The sequence below is a fragment of the Diorhabda sublineata genome, chromosome 4, assembly GCF_026230105.1.
Source record: "Diorhabda sublineata isolate icDioSubl1.1 chromosome 4, icDioSubl1.1, whole genome shotgun sequence".
In the NCBI taxonomy this organism is placed as follows: Eukaryota; Metazoa; Arthropoda; class Insecta; order Coleoptera; family Chrysomelidae; genus Diorhabda; species Diorhabda sublineata.
The window spans coordinates 23662815-23687161 of record NC_079477.1 but is presented as its reverse complement, the minus strand read 5'-3'; the positions used below and the strand labels follow the sequence as shown (position 1 = coordinate 23687161).

General features: G+C 33.4%; 2 non-coding genes across 2 annotated transcripts; one reads left to right on the top strand and one right to left on the bottom strand.

Annotated features, from left to right (window-relative positions):
• Window positions 1–384: 384 nt before the first annotated feature.
• Trnam-cau (transfer RNA methionine (anticodon CAU)) lies at window positions 385–457 on the bottom strand. Its single transcript has one exon. It is a non-coding gene; the product is annotated as a tRNA-Met (tRNA).
• Window positions 458–24049: 23592 nt separating this feature from the next.
• Window positions 24050–24122, top strand: Trnam-cau (transfer RNA methionine (anticodon CAU)). The gene has a single exon. It is a non-coding gene; the product is annotated as a tRNA-Met (tRNA).
• The last annotated feature ends 225 nt before the right edge of the window (window positions 24123–24347 follow it).

Sequence of the window (24347 nt, the reverse complement as noted above, 5' to 3'; positions counted from 1 at the left end):
AATAAATTGCCAAGCTTCAAACCTTAATAGTGTAGTAGATAGCGTTCAGGTCCCATAATTGCAAGATCGTGAGTTCGATATTCACCATTGACAAGTTCTTTTTGCTTTTTAAATCGTTTATTACCGTATAAATCATACAACAATAATTAAACATTGACGTTTACAAAACTGAATAAAAAAACTGGTATACAATGATGAAACTTAAAATATAAATAAAATTAAATTCTTAAGTACTTTTTAGACTTTTTTCGGTTTTTAACAAAATATATTTTGATAAAGACGGAAACAAAACGACACGTTAATTTTAAACTTTATTTGAACATTTTTTTATCAAAAGAAAGATTTATTAATAAAAATTATAGTAACAGGAAATAATAAAAAAAATGCCCCGGGTGAGGATCGAACTCACGACCTTAAGATTATGAGACTTACGCGCTACCTACTGCGCTACCGAGGCCCATGTATATGTGTGATTAATTTTTAATGAAATGTTTTATTTCTATAGTTTACATAATCAAAAAATAAATATACGTTTTTGAATGTTTTAAATTATTCAATTCACTTAGAACTCTAAATTAAACCTAATGATATCATTAAAATCTTCGATACCCTACAGTAAAACAGTGGATATTGTTTAGGGAACTAAGGAACTAGGAAAGTTTCACACAGGACTATCAGTCAATAACTAAAATTGTATAAACTCAAGTTAGGTAATTCGGAATCAACATGTATATATAATCATTATATTATACGACCCCAGTAAGTATGTATATTAAAATCAATTACTTCCTCCCAATCGATCTCTTTCATGTACCTCGATATCCACCTCTTCAGCTTCCCACGTACACACACCGAACCCCAACTATTGAAATTACTAATTGCCTGGACAGCAATTAATACGAAGGCGGTGGAATTTCGCCGGCCCACCAATGGCCGCGTGGGGGCGGCCTACAAAGGGACTACATTTATGATAATGTAGGCGCTCCCTCTGCGAGAGGATATCGATTATTCGAGAGGGTTGCTAGGAGACGCGGTTGCTAGGTGATGTGGAAACGCCAGCTTCCACGTAACGACGTTGCAAAGTTGCCACGTCCGATGGATTTTCCTAACAATCAACAATGTTTTCTCTCGAAATTTCTAAAAATGTTAATTTTATTAATAATTTGTATCAAAATAAATGACGTTATCAAAATACCAGCTCGACCGTTTTTTTTTAAAATTGCAATATAACAACGGAATCTTAAATGTCCAACATCTATAATTCCTGAAAACCGTCTGAATACAATAGAGAAAACGCAAAAAAAATGAATCCGTGAAACAAAATCAAGTCGGCGCAAAAAACAAAACGATGTTAACATTTCTGCGGCATGCTTTTGTTTCGAGCATAGACGATCGCTTTTTTTACACTGTCGTCTGTTTTGTATCAATCAAAATGATCCGGGAGCGGGTTTCAACCGTCATTCTTTTATTTTAACACATAGCTGTACGAAAGGGAAACGCAAAGGATACTTTTTATAATCAATAAATAGTTTAGTCCTAGACAACGAATGTAATAACCACGATAGTTATATTATAACACAAAAATTGATTTCATTTATAGAATTTATTAATAATAAGTACTTACTCTGTCCTGATTGAACATATTTTGAATGTCATTCATGTCTTTTCTGTCAAATGTCATCCTGAAGTCACAGAACAACATTCACAATTTCGGGTAGGGTTTTACACAGTACTTCACAAAATATTATTAAAACCAAACATCGTCTTCACGGATTCTTTTTCGCCAAATAACACTGGAAAGTAGCTAATATGGACACGATCCAAACTCCAAACTCGAATAATAGTCGTGTAAGGACGTGTAGAAGACTCAGAACCATAGAATTTATCTAGGTGAGGAATGAACTTTCATGCATCGATCTACATATTTTACAACATGGTAGTTTGAATTCTGAAGTTGTTCACACTCAGCTCTTTTTGTGATAAAGTTTTTATTAAAGTAAATAAAATGTCGATGGAAGTCATCAAGAACTAATCAAGATCAATAATTTCACGGAAAGTTAGTGACGAAATTGGAATGATAAACCATTGCCTGTTACAATTATCAACGTCTACGTCAATGATTTTATTATCACGAGTTGTTTGTTTTACAAGAAAGAAATCATCGCAACCGCCGATTTTGACATCAATTATATTGCTAATGGGCATATGTTAGATTTTTAGACTGGCTCATAATTTTTCGAAAGAGGCAAAAAGGCGTCCTGGGTTTATCCTTATAACAAATATTTTCCACTTTCTTTTGTTTTAATAGGGCTTTTAATGATTTACGATTTTACACGAAGTGATTAATGGATTGAATCATTAGTAAAGTGTTTCGGGATCGGTTTTTATATTTGGAATAATTCATCAATCATCATTTTAGTATTTTTTTGCAGATTGCTAAATTTATTCTCATTATCATTCTATCTTTAAAAAAATTTGGAAGAAAATGAGAAAAGGATTAGGTAATTGAGTAGGAGAATAGAATTTCCAATGAATATCAAAGAGATAATCAACTATAAAAACGAAAAATAATAAAATCTAATCACGAATACAGACGTAACAAAATGAACAAAATGAAAATATTTTTTAGACGACGCCATCTGAAAGTTGTTTGTTCTGTATTCATTTACATACTGAAAGTTGCGTTTTGAGTGTTCCATGTAGTGAAAATGACAGTTTCGTACTGCAAAACACTTTCGGGACTCTCACTTCAATGTTGACAGTTGACAGTTTCAGTACAATGATTTCGCATAACCTTTTTAATTCTCTGAAATTATTTGTTTTATCCGAAGTTTTGTCTATGAATAACAATGAATTACGATGAAAAAGAAAACATTAGCGATGAAGAGTTACTTGATTCCACGCCACCTGATCTCACCGAAGAAAGCAATGCTGCCGTTCTTAATTCGCCGGATAAATCTCGTGCAAGGTAGGAAAAACAGTACGAGCTCTTTATGAAGTGGTATCACCAGAACAAATTATAAATAAAATGTTTATAATTCTCTTTTATTTATTTTCTTTCCTCGGTGTAAATGAAAGTTTTGGATCTTATACGTCTTCTAAAAAATGTTGTGTATGCCTCGGCTGAAATACTACTTTGTTGGACTCGTCTGTTGCTTGGCTCGCTTCGCTCGTCTCGCAATTTTCAGACTCGTCCAACAAAGTAGCACTTTCAGTCCTTGGCATACAAATAACTATCATAATCAGTTTTAGTACCTCAATAAACATTTATAATAATAAAAATTTTCCACTATAGTCTTTACTTATTTCCATTTTCTTCTCTCCATAGTTAGTATTTTTGTTGTTATTTCTGATCTCATATCTAGTGAATTTTTTGTTCTTTCCAAATATCCCCACGATTCCAACTATTTTTTTTATATATACGAGGTTTGCTACTGAAGTTTTGAGATACACAAAAAATTTTGCACCATTCGACTAGAGCTTATATTGAGCGATTTTCAACTTAAGCGGTATCTAACGCCAATAAATCTTTTTGGTAGCCAAATGCTCATGCGATATTGAATGTGGGCAAGTGGAACTAATGCCCAAGTACGCTTCAATCTCACGGTATGTCACATGACGACCTTGAAATATCAGTTTACGTACAGCTTCGATGTTTTTGGCACAGCTGCTGATTTTGTACGAGCTTCGAAGTGCGACCACGATTAAATTTGGAAAACCAGCAAAACATTATAGCTCGAGATGGTGTTTCATCACCAAACGTAAAAACGAGTTTATCAGCACATTGCTATTGGTTTTTTGACCAAGATGAATGTATCTGTAAACAATTCAAATAGCACTCGTATGACAACACGTTCTGAGTACGTTCACCATTAAAGATGTCAAATGTCAGATTCGACTTATTCATATCAGTGTTGCCATATCTCGAAACTTAAGTAGTAACTCTCGTATTTTGATATTAATTATATGTTGAATTGTTTTCTAATATTTATATATGACTACAAATAACCTTCATATTCACCAATTTTCAATAATATTGATCTCCACTACTTTTAACTTGTTCTGTAAGCTTTTATCAATATTTTGGGACTGAATATTTTTATAGTTCTTTGACAGTGGTTTATTACATTATTTTTTTCAGTTTGCTTGGTTGTTTGTTTGTGAATGAATCCTCAAACTCGCCACGCAATTCGTATTGAAAATACATATATTTTTGACAAATACCTACATCGTTTTAAGGCTTGATATAACCCTTAATTTTGATAAACCGTCAGCAGTCACATAGAATAAGCTCTTTTCATCGATATAATCCTTGTTAGGACTACTATTTTCATTTTTCTGTTACCATAAGCAATTTAGTGTATGTGTATTATCATTACTATTATCTGTGTATTCGTCCATCACGCCACCAAACTAACCTAACCTAAACCCAACCAAATTGTCATTTTAGGGATGAAAACCTTATTCTAAACGCACATTTTTCTGTATTCTTCAAATATTTCTTTAGTTCTTTAGCTAATCAATATAATTTTCATGACAATTATTTACATTATAATTAAATCGATGTTTCAGAATTTCAACGATGTTAAAATGACATTATTGTATCTGTTCGTTCCCCTCGTTACACAATTAACTTAACCCAACAATAAAATAGACTTACCACCTTTATAAATTGCTCTCTGATAAAGTAGACATCGCCATTATACAGCTGTTAGGGGTTGTAGAATCAGCGTTCGGGGATGTCGATGGGAAAGAGACGGAGAAGGAAAATTAGACGTAGGGGATGATATCGTCGGTAATATGATTAGGAAAGATTTGTCCTAACTTGATGATGCGTATCGGGGTAGCTTGTAATAAAACTGGAGATCAACGGGAATAAATTATATTCGTTCACAAAATTTTAAATAATTCGTTCACCATATCGTTCGTATTAATTATTTACAATCTTCCAGGGTGTTACAGAATGATGTGCCATATCAAAGTAACATTTTTTTTGAATAAAACACACTAAATTTATCGCATATTTGTAATCAACTTGACTTCCATATTACAATGATACGAGGTATTTAAAAAGTTATGACGAATTTTCCATAAAAATCGTAACAAGTTTAATACCTTGTATAATGTTGGAGAAATTGAAGAATGAAGAACTGTTGTGACCAAAACAATCGAATAGTAGTGAAAATTATTTATTTCGTTCATATTCATTGTTTCTAAAAGGATTATTTCCTGGAGAATAAATCTGAAGAAATCGTCTAGTATAGTGGCCACCACGGCCACCAGATTTAAATAAAATAGATTTTTTCTGGAGTCACATTAAAAATGAAGTGTACAAAACACCACCAGCAACAAGGGATGACATGATGAAGAAAATACGTAATGCATTCTGAAATATTTCTATAGAAATGACGTAATGTGTATAACTTTCGCTTTTAATCATAAACAGATGTTCTTGGAAGTCATTTCGAATACCTATTGTGATAATCAAGACGTATACGTATACTATTTATATTCCTTTCTTGTAATTTATTCGTAATATACAGGGTGTTACAGTGAAAACTGAAAAATATTTGTGGTGTGCTCAGTAAAATAATTTTTTCTATCTATCCTAAAGACAGAATAACCTTTATTGAAACACCCTATATACACCAGTTGTAAAGAGAAGTCCAACATCTACAGAAGTAAAATAAAAGGTGGGTAACTCTAAAAAAATCGGTGGGCAAAAATAAAAAAATCGATTTTTTGCAAATTTTTTGCAAATAACTCGTTTCCTATGTGTTTTACGCTATTTGTATTCTGTATCAATATTGTAGAGCATCAAATTCTCTACAATTTTTGTTTCAAAAATGTTTTCATACGGTGAATCGTTTCTGAGATAGAGGGCTGTTAGAATCCTGTTTGAAATCAACTGGTAGTCCCGATCAAAATAATAATAACCTGTTTTTTTAATTTTAACAATCACAAATGTATCGAATGACATTTTTTAATTATTTTTTTATTTTTTTCCTAATACTTTTTATTTATTTAAGAATAATTACTATAAATAGGATTTGAATTATAATATGATTAAAATTTAGTATTAAATTAATTTATACTTGATTGGAAATAAATAATTAAGCAAAAAATTTTTAAATACAATGTAATTGTTGATAAAAAATGAAAATTATCTATAATTGTACATTTAGCAATAATTTATAAACTTATTAGATAGATTATTCTGATCGGAACTACCAATTGATTTTTTTTTTTTTTATTTCAAGCTAATCCGCTTCCACCCAAGGTGATTAGCAGGGTGTATAACAATATACAACAATATACAATATTAGATTTTGTTTAGTAGATTAATGTCCTTTAGGAATCCCAACAATTTATCAACTGGGCAGTTTACACCTAAGAGTATATTTAAGTCTGTGGGTAGTCTATATTTTAGCCGGTACGTGTCGAACTTAGTGCAATTGATCAGGACATGTTTCACTGTTAAGTGTTCTTGACATGAATCACATATAGGAGCATTGTCATTATTGAAAAGATAAGTGTGCGTAAATTTGCAATGCCCTATTCTAAGTCTAGTAATAGTCACTTGTGCTCTGCGTGATATTTTTGGATGCTTCCACAGTGTCACTGTTGATTTAAATTCGCGAAGTTTGTCTTGCGATCGCTGCCAGTCTTGTTGCCAGTGGTTGTGAACTTTTTCCCGAATAAGTGTTCTCACGTCACTCACCACGCACTTTGTTATGAGTTCAGCATTAACGTTTACGATTGCGTTACGCGCACAAAGGTCCGCTTTTTCGTTACCTCTGATGCCAATGTGAGCAGGAATCCAAATGAAATCGACAGATTTCTTGTCGTTCTAGATATTGTGAAGCAGTCATTTGATTGATTGTAATATTGGATGCTTGGGATAGAGATGTTTCAAGGATTGAATGCTACTTAAGGAATCAGTTAAAATTAGGGTTTTGGGTAAATATGCTTGTGTGAGGGGAGAATTTTATGCTGTAAGATTCAGTTGCGGTCACTACTGCAGCACCCATTCCTGCCTCCGATTTCGAAGCATCCGTGTAGACTATGTTGAAGTCAATGTAGTTATGCAGTATCCTGTTGAGTTCTGCAAAGATTTCATGGCGATTTGTATCCCTATCAAACCCGGTCAAGTTAGTATGGCAGCGAGGGGTAGAGATTGTCCACGGAGCTGGATGTTCGACAGTGGATGGAAACATTGTTGGGAGCTCTAGGTTAAATTTCTGATCTGAAAGAAGATCTCTAACTCTGGCATAGAATGGCTTTGATAGATGCGGTTTTTTATCAAAAAGATCTCTATATATGTTGTTGAATGTCTTATTGTAAACTGGTTTTCCAGCATTAGTGGATATAGCAGCCGCGTAATTCAAGCTCAATATAGAGCGTCTGTAGTTTAATGATGGTTCACCAGTTTTTCTGGCAGATGCGTAAGCTATGGAGCCGTAGTCTATTTTAGACCTAATCAGCGTTTTATATATAAGTAGTTATATATATTTATATATATTTCCTAGACTTTTCATTATATTAAGCCGCTTCATACATGTTTGGACTAACTTCTCTATGTGATCTTTCCAGGTAAGTTTATGGTCAAAGATCATTTCTAGAAATTTAGCTGATGATTTAAAGTTGATATTTTGGTTATAAAGTTTCAATTTTGGGATAGTATATGAACGATTTCTGCTGAATACCACACCTGTTGTTTTGGTAACAGAAAACCTGAAGCCGGATTGACGTGACCATAGTTCCAAATTTGTGATGAATTGTTGAATAAATAGAGATATTGTATTTATATTTTTTCCTTTTATGTAAAATACTAGGTCATCTGCGAAGACTCTTGCTTTCAATGGTTTTTTCAGATTATTGAGTATGTTGTTGATGGCAATCAGAAATAAAGTAGGGCTGATAACTGAGCCTTGTGGGGTTCCATTTGCTTGGCGGTAAGCATCAGATAGTACGTCGTCAACCCACCAATTGATTTCAAACGGGATTCTAACCGCACTTTATCTTAGAAACTATTTACCGTATGAAAAAATTTTCTGCAGAAAAGTTGTAGAGAATTTATTGCTCTACAATAATGATAATAAATACAAATTGCGTAAAATCCATAGGAAACGAGCTATTTGCAAAAAATGTGCAAAAAATCGTTTTTTTTTTTACTTTTGACCCCCGAATTTTAAAGTTGTCCACATCGAATCATGTGTGAGTTTTGAGAGGAGTTTTAGGTTGTCAAATGAACAAATTTAAACGACTTTATAGCTGGGTATCTCGATTTTTCGCAATTCTTGCCTAAATCTACCTAAAATGACTGGGCTACTCTATCCAACTAACTCAATCTAAGCAACAAACATAAAATATACGAAAAATTGGTTATAACATTTCAAATGCCCCGTAAAACACATAACAACTCCATATTATTGTAAAGGGAGAAATTGATACCAAATAAAACATATACATAGTGTGTTTCGATTTAAACAATGTATTTTTGATATGGTACATCATTCCGAAACAATATCATTGATATCTCAAATGACAAAGGACCCTGTATATTTGCTGATTATAAACTAAATCCTGCTTCATTAATTTCTGAATAACCGTCGACTACTTCATTTCATTGACCCTATAACATGTTTATTTCCTATATTTTATAGTTTTTGATATGATCTATGATGAACGTAGGCTTCTCGGTGATTTAAGACTAAGATTCCGTGTTTTGTTTAACGTTTGTCGGTTATATTTGTTGTGGGTTTAATTAATTGAATTCCTTTATTAGCATTCCATTTGCCGACTGAATATACAACGGTCGAAACGTCGTGGAAGACACATGTTTTGTACGAGAGAACCGATCGGAGATAAATTTGTCTTAATTGTAAAGAGAAGAAAAGAAAATCGTGGTATATGCCCAGAAAGTCTTTTGTTTTATTAGTGTATCTTGATATTGTGTGGCTGCGACTTTGAGGTTATTTAATATCCCCCAATATCATATAAAAATCACTTTTATTAACGAAACTGTTAAAATATTTTTTATTACTAACATGTTCTTTGAAATAAGACGAAATCGTTTAGCAAAAATCCATAAAAAAATTGGGTGTTCCTTCTAATCACTTCTGGTTTATATCCTTGGATAACAGGGACCACACACATGTTAATAAAGGTTGCGCTATTTTAGAAAATCTGTTAGATCAATATCCCGGGTAACGCGTTTTATTAAATTGAATGATAGTGATATCAAAATCTAAATATTATTTTATTTCGATCATATTTCACGTAATTACTCCGTAAAAATGTTAATTCAAGGCAAGAATTTCATCGTTATCATATAAATATGCATGAATCTTTATCATATTTCAAGTATATCGATATTTGACGCAAGAAGACAAGTTTAAGGGATTCTTTAGTAACAAATAGTTTTAATAGAACTGGGCGGACCACGTTGCCATAAGAACAGACAATCTGAGAGCGAGAGAAGTCGTTTTTGAAACTAGAAGACGTCCACCAACAAGCTGGTTTAACGATATTGAAGATGACTCCCAGTTGGAGCCGTGCATAGTGGCAAAGATGAGGAAGGTCTATGTCTAGCAGTGGACACAACTTGCTGTTCGTATGGATACAGATTTTGTCTAACATGGCTCCAAGAAACTGAAATTGAGTTAGTAGAATAACTTAATTAGCTGTAAGAAATCGTTTTGGTTTTTTTTCTAAATTGAAACTTCACAAAAATTGCCAAGAAGGTGTAGAACGGCATAAGGAATTGAAAATTCCAGTAATTTATCATAGTTTTGGTTGATGTTGGTATAGAACCAATACAAACCTTAGCATAGAATGGAATAATTCCTCAAGCTTGATTGATATAGTCTCAAAACAACGTTTACATCAAGGTACTGATATTAAACAAAAGTAAACCTTTACTTTTTGCTTCCAATTGAATAATGAATCAAGAAACGCAGAAAATGAAAAGTTTCAATCAATAAACGTAAAACGTAAAAATATTATACCTCGTTAACTTGCTACGACTGAATATTAAATCATAAAACGTAAATAGACGAGTAAAATGTACCTGCCTGTAAAGGAGTTTGGTTTAAACAGGATATCAGACGTGAACTGGGTCCTTTTTGTACCCAATATTTTTGTCTTTTATCTGACACAAACAATCATGTCGCCATGATGATTTGGTTATTGCCATCAGTTTATTGATTGTTCGTCGTATAACTATCTTCTGCAATAGATATTGGAAAAACTATAACTACTTGAGAGACAGTTTCAACTCCACATGCTTGTGATTAATTGTACGATATTTTACTTTATGTTAAACAGTTTTTACTGATACAGTTTGTGTTTGCTACAGACTTGGATTAATATCAATAGATATAGAACAGTCTAAGTATCTGCAGTTTTTGTGTGGAAATGTATAACCAAAAAACTGAGTGAGAGAGAGCTTGATTATGAATTCTAAATCTCGTATGAGTTAAGCAATATAGCAAAAAATGTACCGGATATAACCTAATTAGTGCCTAAATCCTGAAGGAACTGGTGGTTATTACGCAATTCTGTGGAAGGTAGCTCAAATTATACTGATCTCTAAGTCAGGTACTACATCTAACAGACCAATTAACCTATTACTCTTCAAAACTTCCGGAAAAATCACTGATTGAGACAATAGGACTAATACCTAACCAACAATCTTTTGAAAACAAAGAATACTGTTCGGCTCCCTTTTCAGATACCGTCCAAGCTTTCGACAAGGTCTGGCACGACGAACTACTATACAAAACCCGGAAAAACTACCTACACCACAACTTCACAAACGGTTAAATCAGGAATCCCACGGGGAAGTGCACTTGGTCCGATTCTTTATCTTATGTATATAACTGATATTTCCACACACAACAACGTAATTAAATTGCAGACAAATGAAAATATATTCATATTCAATGGAGAGGGAGCTGTTCAACTTTAACGCGTTGAGCCCTGGTGCGGTCCATAGGCCGGCAACTGAACTCTCCTCCAGAAGGATCCTGTGGACATATTTTATTCCAAACCTCCTTCACGGCCCAAGAGACCGTATTTAAATATATTTTACAGTAATTTGGACCGTCCTGGGTCCTTGGAACATAACTCTATACTTGGTTCATTTGATTTTGTAATTTTTGATTACATTTTGTAACTTGTGCTAGGCTTCACATTACCTGTATCATATTACATCATTAATCATATTACAATATAAATAAAATATTAAAAAAATTGTTGTTGCAATCTGAATTATTTACCTTTTTCGCAAAACAATGATTACAATAATGTGGTACCACCTCTTCACATCTTTTGACTTAAACCTTCTTTATTCACTAAGTAATGGGATTTTTTGGTTTTGGCGTCTTTCTCAACAACATCCCTAGTTTCTTTCTTCGGTAACTTCTTTGCTACACTAATTTAAAAATCAGTAATTGCTATATTTTTCTATTATTTTGTTATAAAGTATATGGGCATTTACTATTGCTGTATCACATAACAGCTCAATAGCAATAATTTTCCTACACCACATCAACGTCCTTCTCAAAAAAGTGTTGTAGCTTGCCATTAGGTCAGATAGATGTATAGGACATCTGCCTAGTCGACCACGGTTTGAGGCTTTACAACCACTCCTGATCGTTTGTCAATGCTTACTGTCTCATCATCATGTTTTATGGAAAACATCAACATCTCGCACTCTGAGCCATGGGGAAAGTTTACTTCGGTTTCCAAAGCGGGCCTATGAACCGTACACAAAAAACATCAAATTTTCGCACTTTCAAATAAACTTTTTCTCTATTTTCCCATGGATCTAAGCCGCATATGGAGTGTGGAAACACAAAAAAAATTTTTGGGCCCAGAGTAAAGTTCTTCAATTCTGATTGGGGCTCAGCGTGTTAATATTAAACGGGCATCTTCTGCGGCAAAAAGAGTGTGCAAAATTGCTTGGTAGTTAACTGGACTGACGATTAACCTATATACTTAGCAAGAGAAAACATTTGGGCCTAAAACTCACCGGTTAATAGGTCGAGGATCTTCGCTAACAGCTAATGGGGCACTGCATCAAACTTAAATACAACAATTCTAGAAAAATTTGTAAAATGTACCCAAAAGCGTTATTGCTTGTAACCTTCAAATTGAGTCAGTTAAAGTAGAATGATCTCACTTCTCTAAGGCTTAGAAGGCATTTTCCGTGTGATCTGCTTGACACATTTAAGTGTCATAGTTGTGTAGTTCCCCTCAATCAAAATATTATTTTTTTTCAAGTGAAAGGAAATGACCTCTGTGTAATTTTCCTACAAGACAACTAATACATTGATTTGAACCATTTCTTCATTGTTAATTTCACAAATTGCAAATAAAAATGATTTTTTACGTTACCCTCGTATTTCTTTACCATAATACAGATACAAATTTGATTTTAAATCTTGTTTCACACTCTTGAAATGTTAATTTATGACTACACCATTTCGGGAATGAACAGATGTTATTTTTTATGGGTTAAAAAAAAAGCGACGACGTGTGCCATCGTAGCGAAAAAAGCTATTTTCGAATAAATCATTGATAAATTTGAATAAAAATTTTCATAATTATCGACGTTTCAGCAAAAATAAAAACGCTGGATTCCAAAACGAAGCAAATCCACTTATTTCAATAAACCCTATAGGAAATTACCTTTGACTACAAGCAACTGTCTACCATGACCTTTACGAAAATCCGAATAAGACGAAATAGACAGCAACATCTGAAGATTCGTATGCCGTTAATAATGGAACACATAATCAGCCAAGTGCCGCCACGACTGCGCTTACAGGACCAGATCCTTTTCATGAAATTTCCCAAACCAAATTGCAAAGCGGCTGCCCTATGTCCTTTATAGCCTCACGAATTCCATCTTTGAGGTCTTGAATCGATGCTGGACTGTTAGCGTAGACCTTATCTTTCACGTGGCCCCAAAGGAAAAAGTCACAAGGTGTTAAATCACAAGATCTTGGTGGCCAATTGTGATCACCTCTTCGAGAAATAACCATAGAGATATTACAGATAGAGTAGGCATGCTATAGGCGCCCATACAAGTGGGAGCGTCTGGCCGATAGAAAGAGATAGAGAATAATTTATGTATTGCTGTCTCTGTCTAATGGCGCATGTGCGTTGATTAGATTTCGTGTACGCACTTTACCGTTGCCCGTTGAATCAGAGACAAGCAACAAAAGAAAGAGATAGAAATACATAAATGATTCTCTTTCTCTTTTCATTCGCGAGACGCTCTCACTTGTAGGCATGCCTACTCTATGGTAATATCTCAATGGAGATAACACGGTCCGGAAATTTTTCCCGTAAAAGATCGATGGTTTCGTTGCTTGTGTGGCACGTAGCGCTGCCGTCTTGTTGAAAGTAAACGTTGTCCAAATCAATACCATCCAATTCCGGCCATAACAAATCATTAATCATCTCTCAATAGCGCAATCCATTCACTGTAACTGTTGCTCCAGCCTCATTTTCGAAAAAGTAAGGTCCAATGACACCGCCAGACCATAAACCGCACCAAACAGTCACGCGTTGAGGATGGAGGGGATTTTCAACAATAACTCTTGGGTTTTCCGAGCCCCAGATTCGACAATTTTGTTTATTGACGTAACCACCAAGGTGGAAATGGGAAAGATGATTTTTCGATGAAATTCCGGATCATTTTCATGCATTTCAAGGACCCAATCAGCAAAGACACGACCTTGTTGATGATCGGCCGGCTTGAGTTCTTGTGTTAACTGAACTTTATAGGCCTTAAGACCCAAGTATTTATGCAAAATACGGTGTAATGACGTTTGTGGAATGGCTAATTCCAAAGAACGACGAGTAATGGACAAAACCTGGGTTTTCTTCAACACTTTGGGCTACAGCAGCAATATTCTCAGTTGTTCTTGAGCGACGTGCACAGGTTTTATTCTTAACATCATTAACTTGTCCCAACAGTTCAAATTTTTCCACCAATTTCTGTATTACGGTCCTAGAAGGTGCTTCACGTCGACCCAAAAATGTTTTAGTTTTAGGAACCGTCTCTACCAAACTTTCACCATTTTAATAATTTCAATGCGTTGTTGAAGCGTGTATCGTTCCATTTTCATTAATGGCGTAGTTTCTACTTGTCAAATGTCAAAAAATGACAGCTTCAAATATATAGCGGGCTGTTCAAAATAACACCTCTTATTGGAAAACCCTTTAGAAGCCTTGGAACGAGAAAATCTTGACGCTAGAAATATAAAAATAATGTACTTTAACTGCATCTGTTCACATTCAGCCCAAACTGACAATTACAGTGAAATTTTGATTTGTTCTTTTTAAACTTCTTTTTAACGTGTATTGAGATGAAATCTTCACTAAAGCCTTCGAAAATGATGTCGGCGGAATAAGAGGCACTCCACTGAACAATCTTCTATATGTAAAAGACACAAAACTTGACGTTGAAAACATCCAAATATTCAAAGGGTGTCAAAGATAATCGAGAATATGATTTGACATTTAATGTTGAGGAAACGTAAACCTAATGAACAAACTCCATTTCGAAAGAGAAAAACTGGAAAACTCATGTTTCGTTTATGAACAATTCGATATCGACTGATATGAGTTTGGAACTACAAGTACTTGTATGGTGTAGAAACTTGGACGCTTCTTCAGCATGTGCTGTACAATAATTTTTTAATGTTGAATATTATTTTTATATGTGATTTTCTTCTTTATTTAACAGTTTCCTCAGGTATATCTTCAAAAATTAGATAAATGAATCTGTAAAGCTAGCTCATGAGACATAAACAATAGGCTTGTTTCCACTAAGAATAAATTGGATGGTTTCTAATCATTAACCATGATAATTAGTAAATAGAAAAACAACTTAAATTAGTAAAGTTCGATTTTAGTTTAATCTTGAAAAACAGGTATAATTTGCCATGGAATCAGGATTTAACAAAGCAAACTGCAGTAATTTGCCTAAAATTGACGTCGTTATGCTTGACAAATTTTTTGCAATGAACACCGCGGTGTTAAAACTTATATGTAAGTATTATGTGGAAAGCAAACAAAGTCTTATTTAATTAGCAGTTACCAGTTAGAGAGTCGCATTTAGCCACTGTGGAATGAAAATACTTAACTGATTTTGAGGTTAGTGAATACAAAGTTTCAATAACTTTAAACTTAATTAAGTCATAACATTTTATATGTTATGTGTGGTATATATGGTAGATTTTGTACATTTACAAATAGATACGTTAAGTTTTGTTTGATACTTACATCAAAATGATCTTCACAGAAATAATTTGTGGAATTAGTTGATAAAGTAACAGCATCTTTTCTACTTGCCATTTTTAACCACTTTCTTCGTATTTCTTTATTGTTTGGAACGTATATGAATGATTTGTCTGGCGTTTTTATCGTTTTACTTTCACATTGGGGCACTATGCAGTATTTATAATACGAGGAATTCATTATTTAATAAAAAAACACAATTGACTGTCATAAACAAACACAGTTGTTCCGCTAGGTGTGACGTCATTGAAAATGACATGACAGTCTTGGCTTTTTTCGCGGTCGATTTAAAATTTTCAAATGAACAGTTAGCAGAAGGTACTACCCTTTACCCACTTCAAAAATTCGTTTCATGGTAAAAATGCAACCAAATCTTTTTAAAAACTATTGTTTCGAATCTAGCAGTTCATCCTCTTGCCAGGAAAAAAAATCGGGTCTAAATATTAGTTAGAACTGAAATTATACCCATTTGAGTGAGAAAACAGAAATTTGCTAGTGATTGAACAAAATCTTCCCTCCGAATGAACACCTCCCTCCGGGAAATGAACACTCAAAACCCTGTGGGTTTTTCGCAAATAATCATCTGTTCTGCCTATTTATAAGGGTTTAAAAGCTGACACCGCTGACCAGGTGGCCTTATGCAATCTTCATTATATTTTCACATTCTAGTCAAAATAAGTAAAAATTACTTTTTTAACGTGGTGGTGATCCAGGCAGCTAAGTAGGTATGCGAAAATCTGGCAGGTAGGTACCCGGTTCGTTAAGAATGAACCACGAACCTACCTAGATAAGAAAAAAAAAGAGTAGTTTGGAACCTTTATTTATTTTTTTTTATCATGAACAAAAAATGCTGTAGGAACTAGAAAGTTTCAAACTTGGTAACAAGTCAAGCTTCAAGCAAGGTAGGGAGGTAGTTATGTCCTTATAGGTAAATCATGTTTCAATACTTTGAAGGCACTGCGGAAAGCACTTTTGACGTTTTTTTAGTCTTTTTGGTAGCTCTTAGCTTCTTTTCTTCAGCGATTCTTTTTTTTTTCTTTTCTCTTTTCTTCTATGATCTTAGCCCGTTCCTTCTTTTCTTCCTCCTTATGATCTTTTGCCTTCTCGCCATTCTGTTGGTGTAATGCAGAATGGGACAGAGAAACTTTTCCTTTTTCTCCAGTTGGATGAAGGATTGACCTGCTGTTGGGGGAGCTGGAAAACCTCAGCCCATGCTCCAGACAAACTGGTCGAGGGCTGGACCTGAAGCATTTGAGGGGTTTGGTGCTGGACTAGCATGTCTTTGCACTGTTGATGTTTCAACTCCTCGTTGACTAGAATCAGGTGCAGCCATGTCTTCTACTTCATTTCCATTATTCCATCCTTCAACTTTTTCATTTTCATCATCACAGTCATCATTTTTTTCCATTGTTTCATCTTCATTGGATAAGCAAATACTTGGTACTTCAAGTGTTTCAAGAGGCGCGACCTCCTCATTTACTGGAAGGACTCATCTTTAACCAATGCACGTTATTCTTCGAGCTTCTAGGACCCTATAGGAATTGAAAAAACCCAAGGTCAATCCGATAGACGAGATAGTCATTTTTCCGGCCGTTAATTCACTGGAAAACGGCGACTTGGTGGGCCAGTAGTTGAACACCTCCCCAATTGCAGACGTTTTGGAATTACGCGTTCTTTTTTCGCAATTTGCCAGTCCAGACACCTAAATATTTCGTTAAATCAACAGTTAAGTTCATACTGCGCTTATATAATTCAAAATATATGATTAAATGAGGTCAGATAGTAACTTACCAGTTTGGTTCCGACGGGCATTCTGGAGGCGTTCTTGACAACCGGGAGTACTGTTATAAAGGAATAAGGTTACTTAATAAAACCATATGTGCGACCTCTGCGAGATATTACTGTGACTAGTAAGTGCCAGAAATAGCTTCTAGAGTGCGTGAAAACCTTATTATTTAAGTATTAGGTTTCGATGTTCAATAATTGGGAATGTTAATTTACTGGGCATTTTTATTAAAATAATATATTTTTGGGGCGAAATAGACGCTAAGCTATAGTTTTAAACTAATTTCCAAATTTTATCAATTAGCCCATTATCCAAATAATCAAATACATTGAAATAATTTCCTTCACTTGACCATCGTTATCAAAGTTATCTATCTATCGTTATCTATGGTTTTTTTTCATTGTGTTACTGTATAAATTCTCCAGTCGTTTGAATTTTGGTTAATGAACAAGTTTATCGGGTTACAGATTATCTGCTACATCGACTATCGAGATAGGAAATGAGGTTATATTAGTAGGGAAGTTATCTAAGTAAAGGGTTTTCCAATAAGAGGTGTTATTTTGAACAGCCCGCTATTTCGGTAAATGTCACTTTTGAAGCTGTCATTTTTTGACATTTGGCAAGTAGAAACTACGCCATTAATGAAAATGGAACGATACACGCTTCAACAACGCATTGAAATTATTAAAATGGTGAAAGTTTGGCAGAGACGGTTCGTAAAGCTAAAACATTTTTGGGTCGACGTGAAGCACCTTCTAGGAACGTAATACAGAAATTGGTGGAAAAATTTGAACTGTTGGGACAAGTTAATGATGTTAAGAATAAAACCTGTGCACGTCGCTCAAGAACAACTGAGAATATTGCTGCTGTAGCCCAAAGTGTTGAAGAAAACCCAGGTTTTGTCCATTACTCGTCGTTCTTTGGAATTAGCCATTCCACAAACGTCATCACACCGTATTTTGCATAAATACTTGGGTCTTAAGGCCTATAAAGTTCAGTTAACACAAGAACTCAAGCCGGCCGATCATCAACGACGTCGTGTCTTTGCTGATTGGGTCCTTGAAATGCATGAAAATGATCCGGAATTTCATCGAAAAATCATCTTTCCCATTTCCACCTTGGTGGTTACGTCAATAAACAAAATTGTCGAATCTGGGGCTCAGAAAACCCAAGAGTTATTGTTGAAAATCTTCTCCATCCTCAACGCGTGTCTGTTTGGTGCGTTTATGGTCTGGCGGTGTCATTGGACCTTACTTTTTCGAAAATGAGGCTGGAGCAACAGTTACAGTGAATGGATTGCGCTATTGAGAGATGATTAATGATTTGTTATGGCCGGAATTGGATGGTATTGATTTGGACAACGTTTACTTTCAACAAGACGGCGGCGCTACATGCTACACAAGCAACGAAACCATCGATCTTTTACGGGAAAAATTTCCGGTCCGTGTTATCTCTCGAAGAGGTGATCGCAATTGGCCACCGAGATCTTGTGATTTAACACCTTGTGACTTTTTCCTTTGGGGCCACGTGAAAGATAAGGTCTACGCCAAAAGTCCAGCATCGATTCAAGACCTCAAAGATGGAATTCTTGAGGCTATCGAGGACATAGGGCAAAAAATGGCATTTTTCTTTGAATATCAAAATATCTCTTATTGGAAAACCCGCTATTATAAATGTTCGTATCTCATTTTATCAAATACCTTCTTATAATCTATAACACATAAATATAAATGAAATTAAAGAATGAAATAACGATTAGATATCTGGTAAACAACATCCTCGAAATGTTTAACAAAAAAAAACATGATACCTTTACCCAATAACTATCTTTAAAACATATATTTATTAAAAAAGGTTATCGGGGAAATTATTATTTATTATATAGTCTTGTATCATTTAAATAAGTTTTAAATGGTTTCATAACAGTTTTTATCACTTTGATTGATGTTATAGCAAAGTTATTTCCGTATCTAGTGTAGTCAACAATTTTTTCCTAACAGAAATGAAATTGACTATCTAATTTTGCAATATAGTTTGTTATAGTTTTGATTTACTCGTCATTTATGTTTTTTGTGTCACATTAGAGCTTGCGGGCTAAAATTTGACCCGTATTTTGAGCACTTTTGACCACATTCTGGCAGTTTTTGACATACATCTTCAAACAGAAGCGTTCTTTTGACAAGCTCATTCTATACAAAATTAAAGTAGAAAAAATTTCCTTTATTTCTTATCCTTAAATCTTTTTTAAAGCCTATCCATTTCGCCGCTAAAACGCGCTTAAAAAATTTCCATGTCGATTGAACTTTACGTTTTCGCGAAAATCTTTTTGCTATGATACTAAACTGTTCATTATATTGTAAAATTTGAACTCTTGACTTAAGATTTACCAGTGTAAATAAAAAATAATACAATATGTAACTTGATCTTCACCAAAGCAATTATAAGACAGATGTATATTTCATAAAAGAAATTTACTATAGTGGTGGCTGGACCTGTTGGTCTTTGCCAACAATGAAACGTATTCTTCCTGAAACAATGACAGGAAAACGTTCCTCGTCATGTTTCTTGATCATCATCATACAACCAAGGAAAATCGAAGTTTGTAGAAACTTTCACCAATGTGTTTTAAAAAAAAACAGAAGTAGCTCCATTGCAGCAGCTACGTGTACGGATGCAAAGGAAAGACTGAACCGTTAATAAACAATTGATTATAACAAGGTACGTTTTAAGACCTCATTATAGTTGTACTATCACTAACAACAGTTTCAGCTAGACAACACATTTTTAGGATGTATCACCAGGTGCATCAATTGTTAGAAGTTGTAAAAAATGCAGAGGATTTGAGTTGGAAACGATTTTCAATTTGCCTCTTCTCCTTCCGGGTAGGAACTGGGATGAAGCTTCCTAAAAACCATATTTTATGGAAAATCCTTGTAGCAAATAGTATAAAGTATCTGTTATTTTCCAACATCCACATGAAACACACCTCAGGAGCCCAACTTTTGTCAGGATCAAAACAATCGCAATAATCTACAGACGAGAAATTTTTTTTCATGTGATATATGTCTGAATTGTGTCTTAAAAAATTTATGAGAGCTTATATATATATATATATATATATATATATATATATATATATATATATATATATATAAGGAATTTTTCTTTAATTTTAATATGGTTTACTTTATTTATCTGTAGGTTATGATGTCTATAATCGATCTGAAATGGATGTCACAAATGTCACTGTCACAAGTGTCAATTTTGATTTATTTATCTGTGGGTTATGATGTCTGTGATATATCTGTCATGGATGTCACAAATGTCACTGTCACAAGTGTCAATTTTGATTGATTACAATAAGATAATAGAGGTTAATTAATGTAGGTCAAGAAATATTGCTTATTTAAGGAAGAGTTGAAGAAATAAACATTAAATATCGTTTCATTGTTTTTTAGAGCAACACATGTGTTTATTTCAATTAATTTAAAAATCATCTTATACATTCCACTATACCTTTTTTCAGCTTCACATTTTAATGAATTGAACGTTTCAATTGATCAAACCCGGTATATATTATTATCTCGTATGTTTTTCAACGATTATAACTAATTATGTCAGATAAGAAACTAAATTTATTGATACTTCTATCTTGTCATTAAAAATTTGTTATTAATTGGGAAATGAACTAATATTATTTATGAGATTTTGTTGTTGACTTTGACCTGAAATGGTTTATTCTAAATTATGTTTAATTGGATGCTAATATATGAAAAAATATTTCGTTCCCTTGATATTCTGACTCCACTTTATTTATATACAATTAGATACGAAATTCCCTTCCGCGCTAATACACTGAATCGATTCAAATTGTGAAAAAAAACAAGTCGCAGGGCGATATATCTGGCGAATAAAGTGGCTGTGGTACTACTTGAATCTTTCTATCGTCATTCAATTATTCGAATTCTATCTTGTATTTTTTGATAAAATGCTTGATTTATGGTGTGTCCAGGTGAAACCAATTCCTTTTGAGGAAACCTAATTTCACGCCTCGTGATAATGTTATCTAACCTGATTCAAACAATCTGCAACGGATGACATTGATAGTTTTTGCTCTTCTCAGAGGTTTTTCTCAACTATTTTATACAAAGCTTTTTGCCTCTTCATTTTTGAATTAACTTGTGTAAAACAACTGAGTAAGAGCTAACGATCTCAGCTATAGAGCGGATTTACCACATTACTTAGTCGTAGATCTTGTATTAGATTAATTCAATTTTCTTTATTCATAATCGTGAAAATCGATAAAGGAAATAACATAAATCATTTTTTTAAATACCCTGTATAATATATTTTGTCACCCAGATGTATTTAAAACAGAAAAATTGCAGATACGATTGTGTTAAGTGGATTTTTTTAACACGAAATCTGAAAAAAAAACGACACGTGTCGAAATAAATCTTTTTAACTTTTAACGCTATTGACATGCTCATTAATTTTAAACACATGTTGAAAAACCTAACAAGAGGATCGGTTTTTATAATTGTGGTACTTAGTCCTTTTATTTTGAGCATTACAAAATGTCTCGTTTTTAAAACGATACAAACACAAAATGTAAATATAAGTAATAGTCGTTTAAATTGATAATATAAATGGGACGTTCAGTATAATCAAATAGCTAAGAATCAACCTAGAACCAAATTGAATAGAAATTTATTGTCTTATCGTATACAATGGTTTTAGAAAATTTAATTTAACCCACCCTTCCATCTCTTACTCTTCTAAAGATAAATTATTTCCACTTAGACCAAAGTGCTTCAATTTCCTCCATAAACAAAGGGCGTTGATGGTTTTTGTTCATTTAATACCGCGCCAGGCGAGACAAGTTCTTCTGGAATAAATAAAGGAAAAATCTACTAGTAGCCTAAGTCGTCATTTACTATGGGAAATTAAAATTACCGTGAACAAATATTAAAACACTATGGGGTCTATTCTGTAACTTTTCGGTTATTTATAACCTCTTGGGTTATTAATATATTTATAACTACATCGTTTTAACTACCAGGTTTATTCCTAATGATACGGTAATATTTACTTACCGAAGTTAGGTACAACAAGTTTGGCAACGTTACAAAATCCCGTCACCTGTCAAAATAAAATATAATAATACATAACCAAACTTATAGTCCGGTCAATTTAGACATTCAAAGTTACATAAATTCCATCGAAGCTGTGTGCGGGCTTCGTCTTAGTATTCTTATCGTCTGACTTTAGCATCTAAGTTTCAAAAATACAGGGTGTACTTGAAAAAAATATCAAAGTATATAGGGGTGTGTTTAAAAAGTAAGGTGATAACAGGTGATGTACGTGTTTTATCAATAATGGTGGGAGATAAATCAAAGGTAAAGTGAAAATGAGTAAAATTGTTGAAAATATAATAAAAAATAAAATTTCGAAGTTTCCCAATATGTGCGTCTATGGCAAAAAATTTATTTCAGGTCAAAAAAATGAGTTTTTTCGGGATTTTAAGCAAAACGGTAGGTTTTATCATAAAAATACCTCAGACAAAAGTTGTAGATAATGAAATTATCTACAAAAAACGTGAAAATACTTTTTTTCCTACGAACCACCGTTTTTGAGATTATTCAAAAAGTATTAAAAGTTTCCACGCCACTATTTCAAAATGATGGAAATTAGATGGGATTGAAAAGATAAAAAGCGATTTAAATTAAGAAAATGTCTTGAAATTTAATCGTCCGAGTCGTAACTTTCACATTCTTTTCTTCTTATTGTTCTTCTTCTTTTTCATTTTGAGTGCATGTAAATTGCGTCAATAGCGATGTATCCCATATCGTCTCGTTGGAGTCGAACGGATCTTCCACTGTTGGTGATTCAATATTAGAGCACGACCGATTCAATTGCATATTTCAATTAATCAATATTTCTATCACACATCATTTTGAATCCCATGAATTTCAAGTTTTCACAATTCCAAAATACGTCATTCATTATCGTACATATTTTTTTTTCGAGTCAAGATAGTCATATTACGGTGCCGACAATATTCATTTTCTCTCTCCTTCGAGACACTTTATCTATACTGCGCATGCTTAATGCGCGCAAAAGATGCGCAGAACTAACTGAATTTGTTTTACTTGTGTTAAATTCGTGTTCCTTCTCCGGAAAAGTTTGATTAAACACTTGTATTATATAATTTCATTTTAAAATAAATACGGTTCTGTTAAAATGAAAAATGTTATGGAAATAAGGAAAATCCGCTATAAGCAATGAAACAAACTTAAAGGTGTAAAGCTGTCGATTTCGTATTGAAAAATAGGGTTATTCGACGGCAAACAAATGACGTTAAAAATTGTAATGTCCCTAACCAAACACGATTACATGAGGGAAATATATTTTCTCGTCCCTTTTCCTATTTTCCCTTTTGTCGAACGCTATTTGTCATTGAATATTGACTTCGCTATAAAATAAAACGAGTGTCTTTTCCGTATCGAAGGGTATACATTTTTTCGGGAAATGTACCGGTATCAAATTTCGTCAAAACGATTTCTGGTAGATTTATTGGTATGAGAGATAACTTACCAGGAGTGTATCCAACACGAATCGAGTATATATCTCAAAAAATATCAAAATATTATATAGAAAAACATCAAACCATTCATTTAAAATATTAAAATGAAATATATCTTTAAAAGTTATTCATCGATTTTAGACAAGTCTGTCAAATATTTTGATTCACATTATTTATAAATTCTAGATAAATAAGTAATGAATTACCGATCTCATTCATGGTTTTATTATAATATATTCGTAGTTATATTTTTTTTTTTTTTTCAATTTACATTGTCTATGCTATCAGTGATAAAATAAAAATTTTATATAAATCAAATAATATTGTCGTGTATTATGTTTTTAACCTATTAAATGTGTGCCTCGGTAGCGCAGTAGGCAGCGCGTAAGTCTCATAATCTTAAGGTCGTGAGTTCGATCCTCACCCGGGGCAACTTTTTTAAACCCACAAGTGATTAACTCATTTTTTTTTCGTTTAACTGCAATAATTATTAGATTCAAACATGAATTAAATGAATTGAAACTTTATAAATTACAAATTGAATCGTAAAATATTCGTTAAAACTGTTCAATTTTAATATAAACTAATTTTGAATACGTTTCCTGCAGTGTTTGAGGTTATGAGATATTTCGGGATATCAAAATTCATCTGGATGGA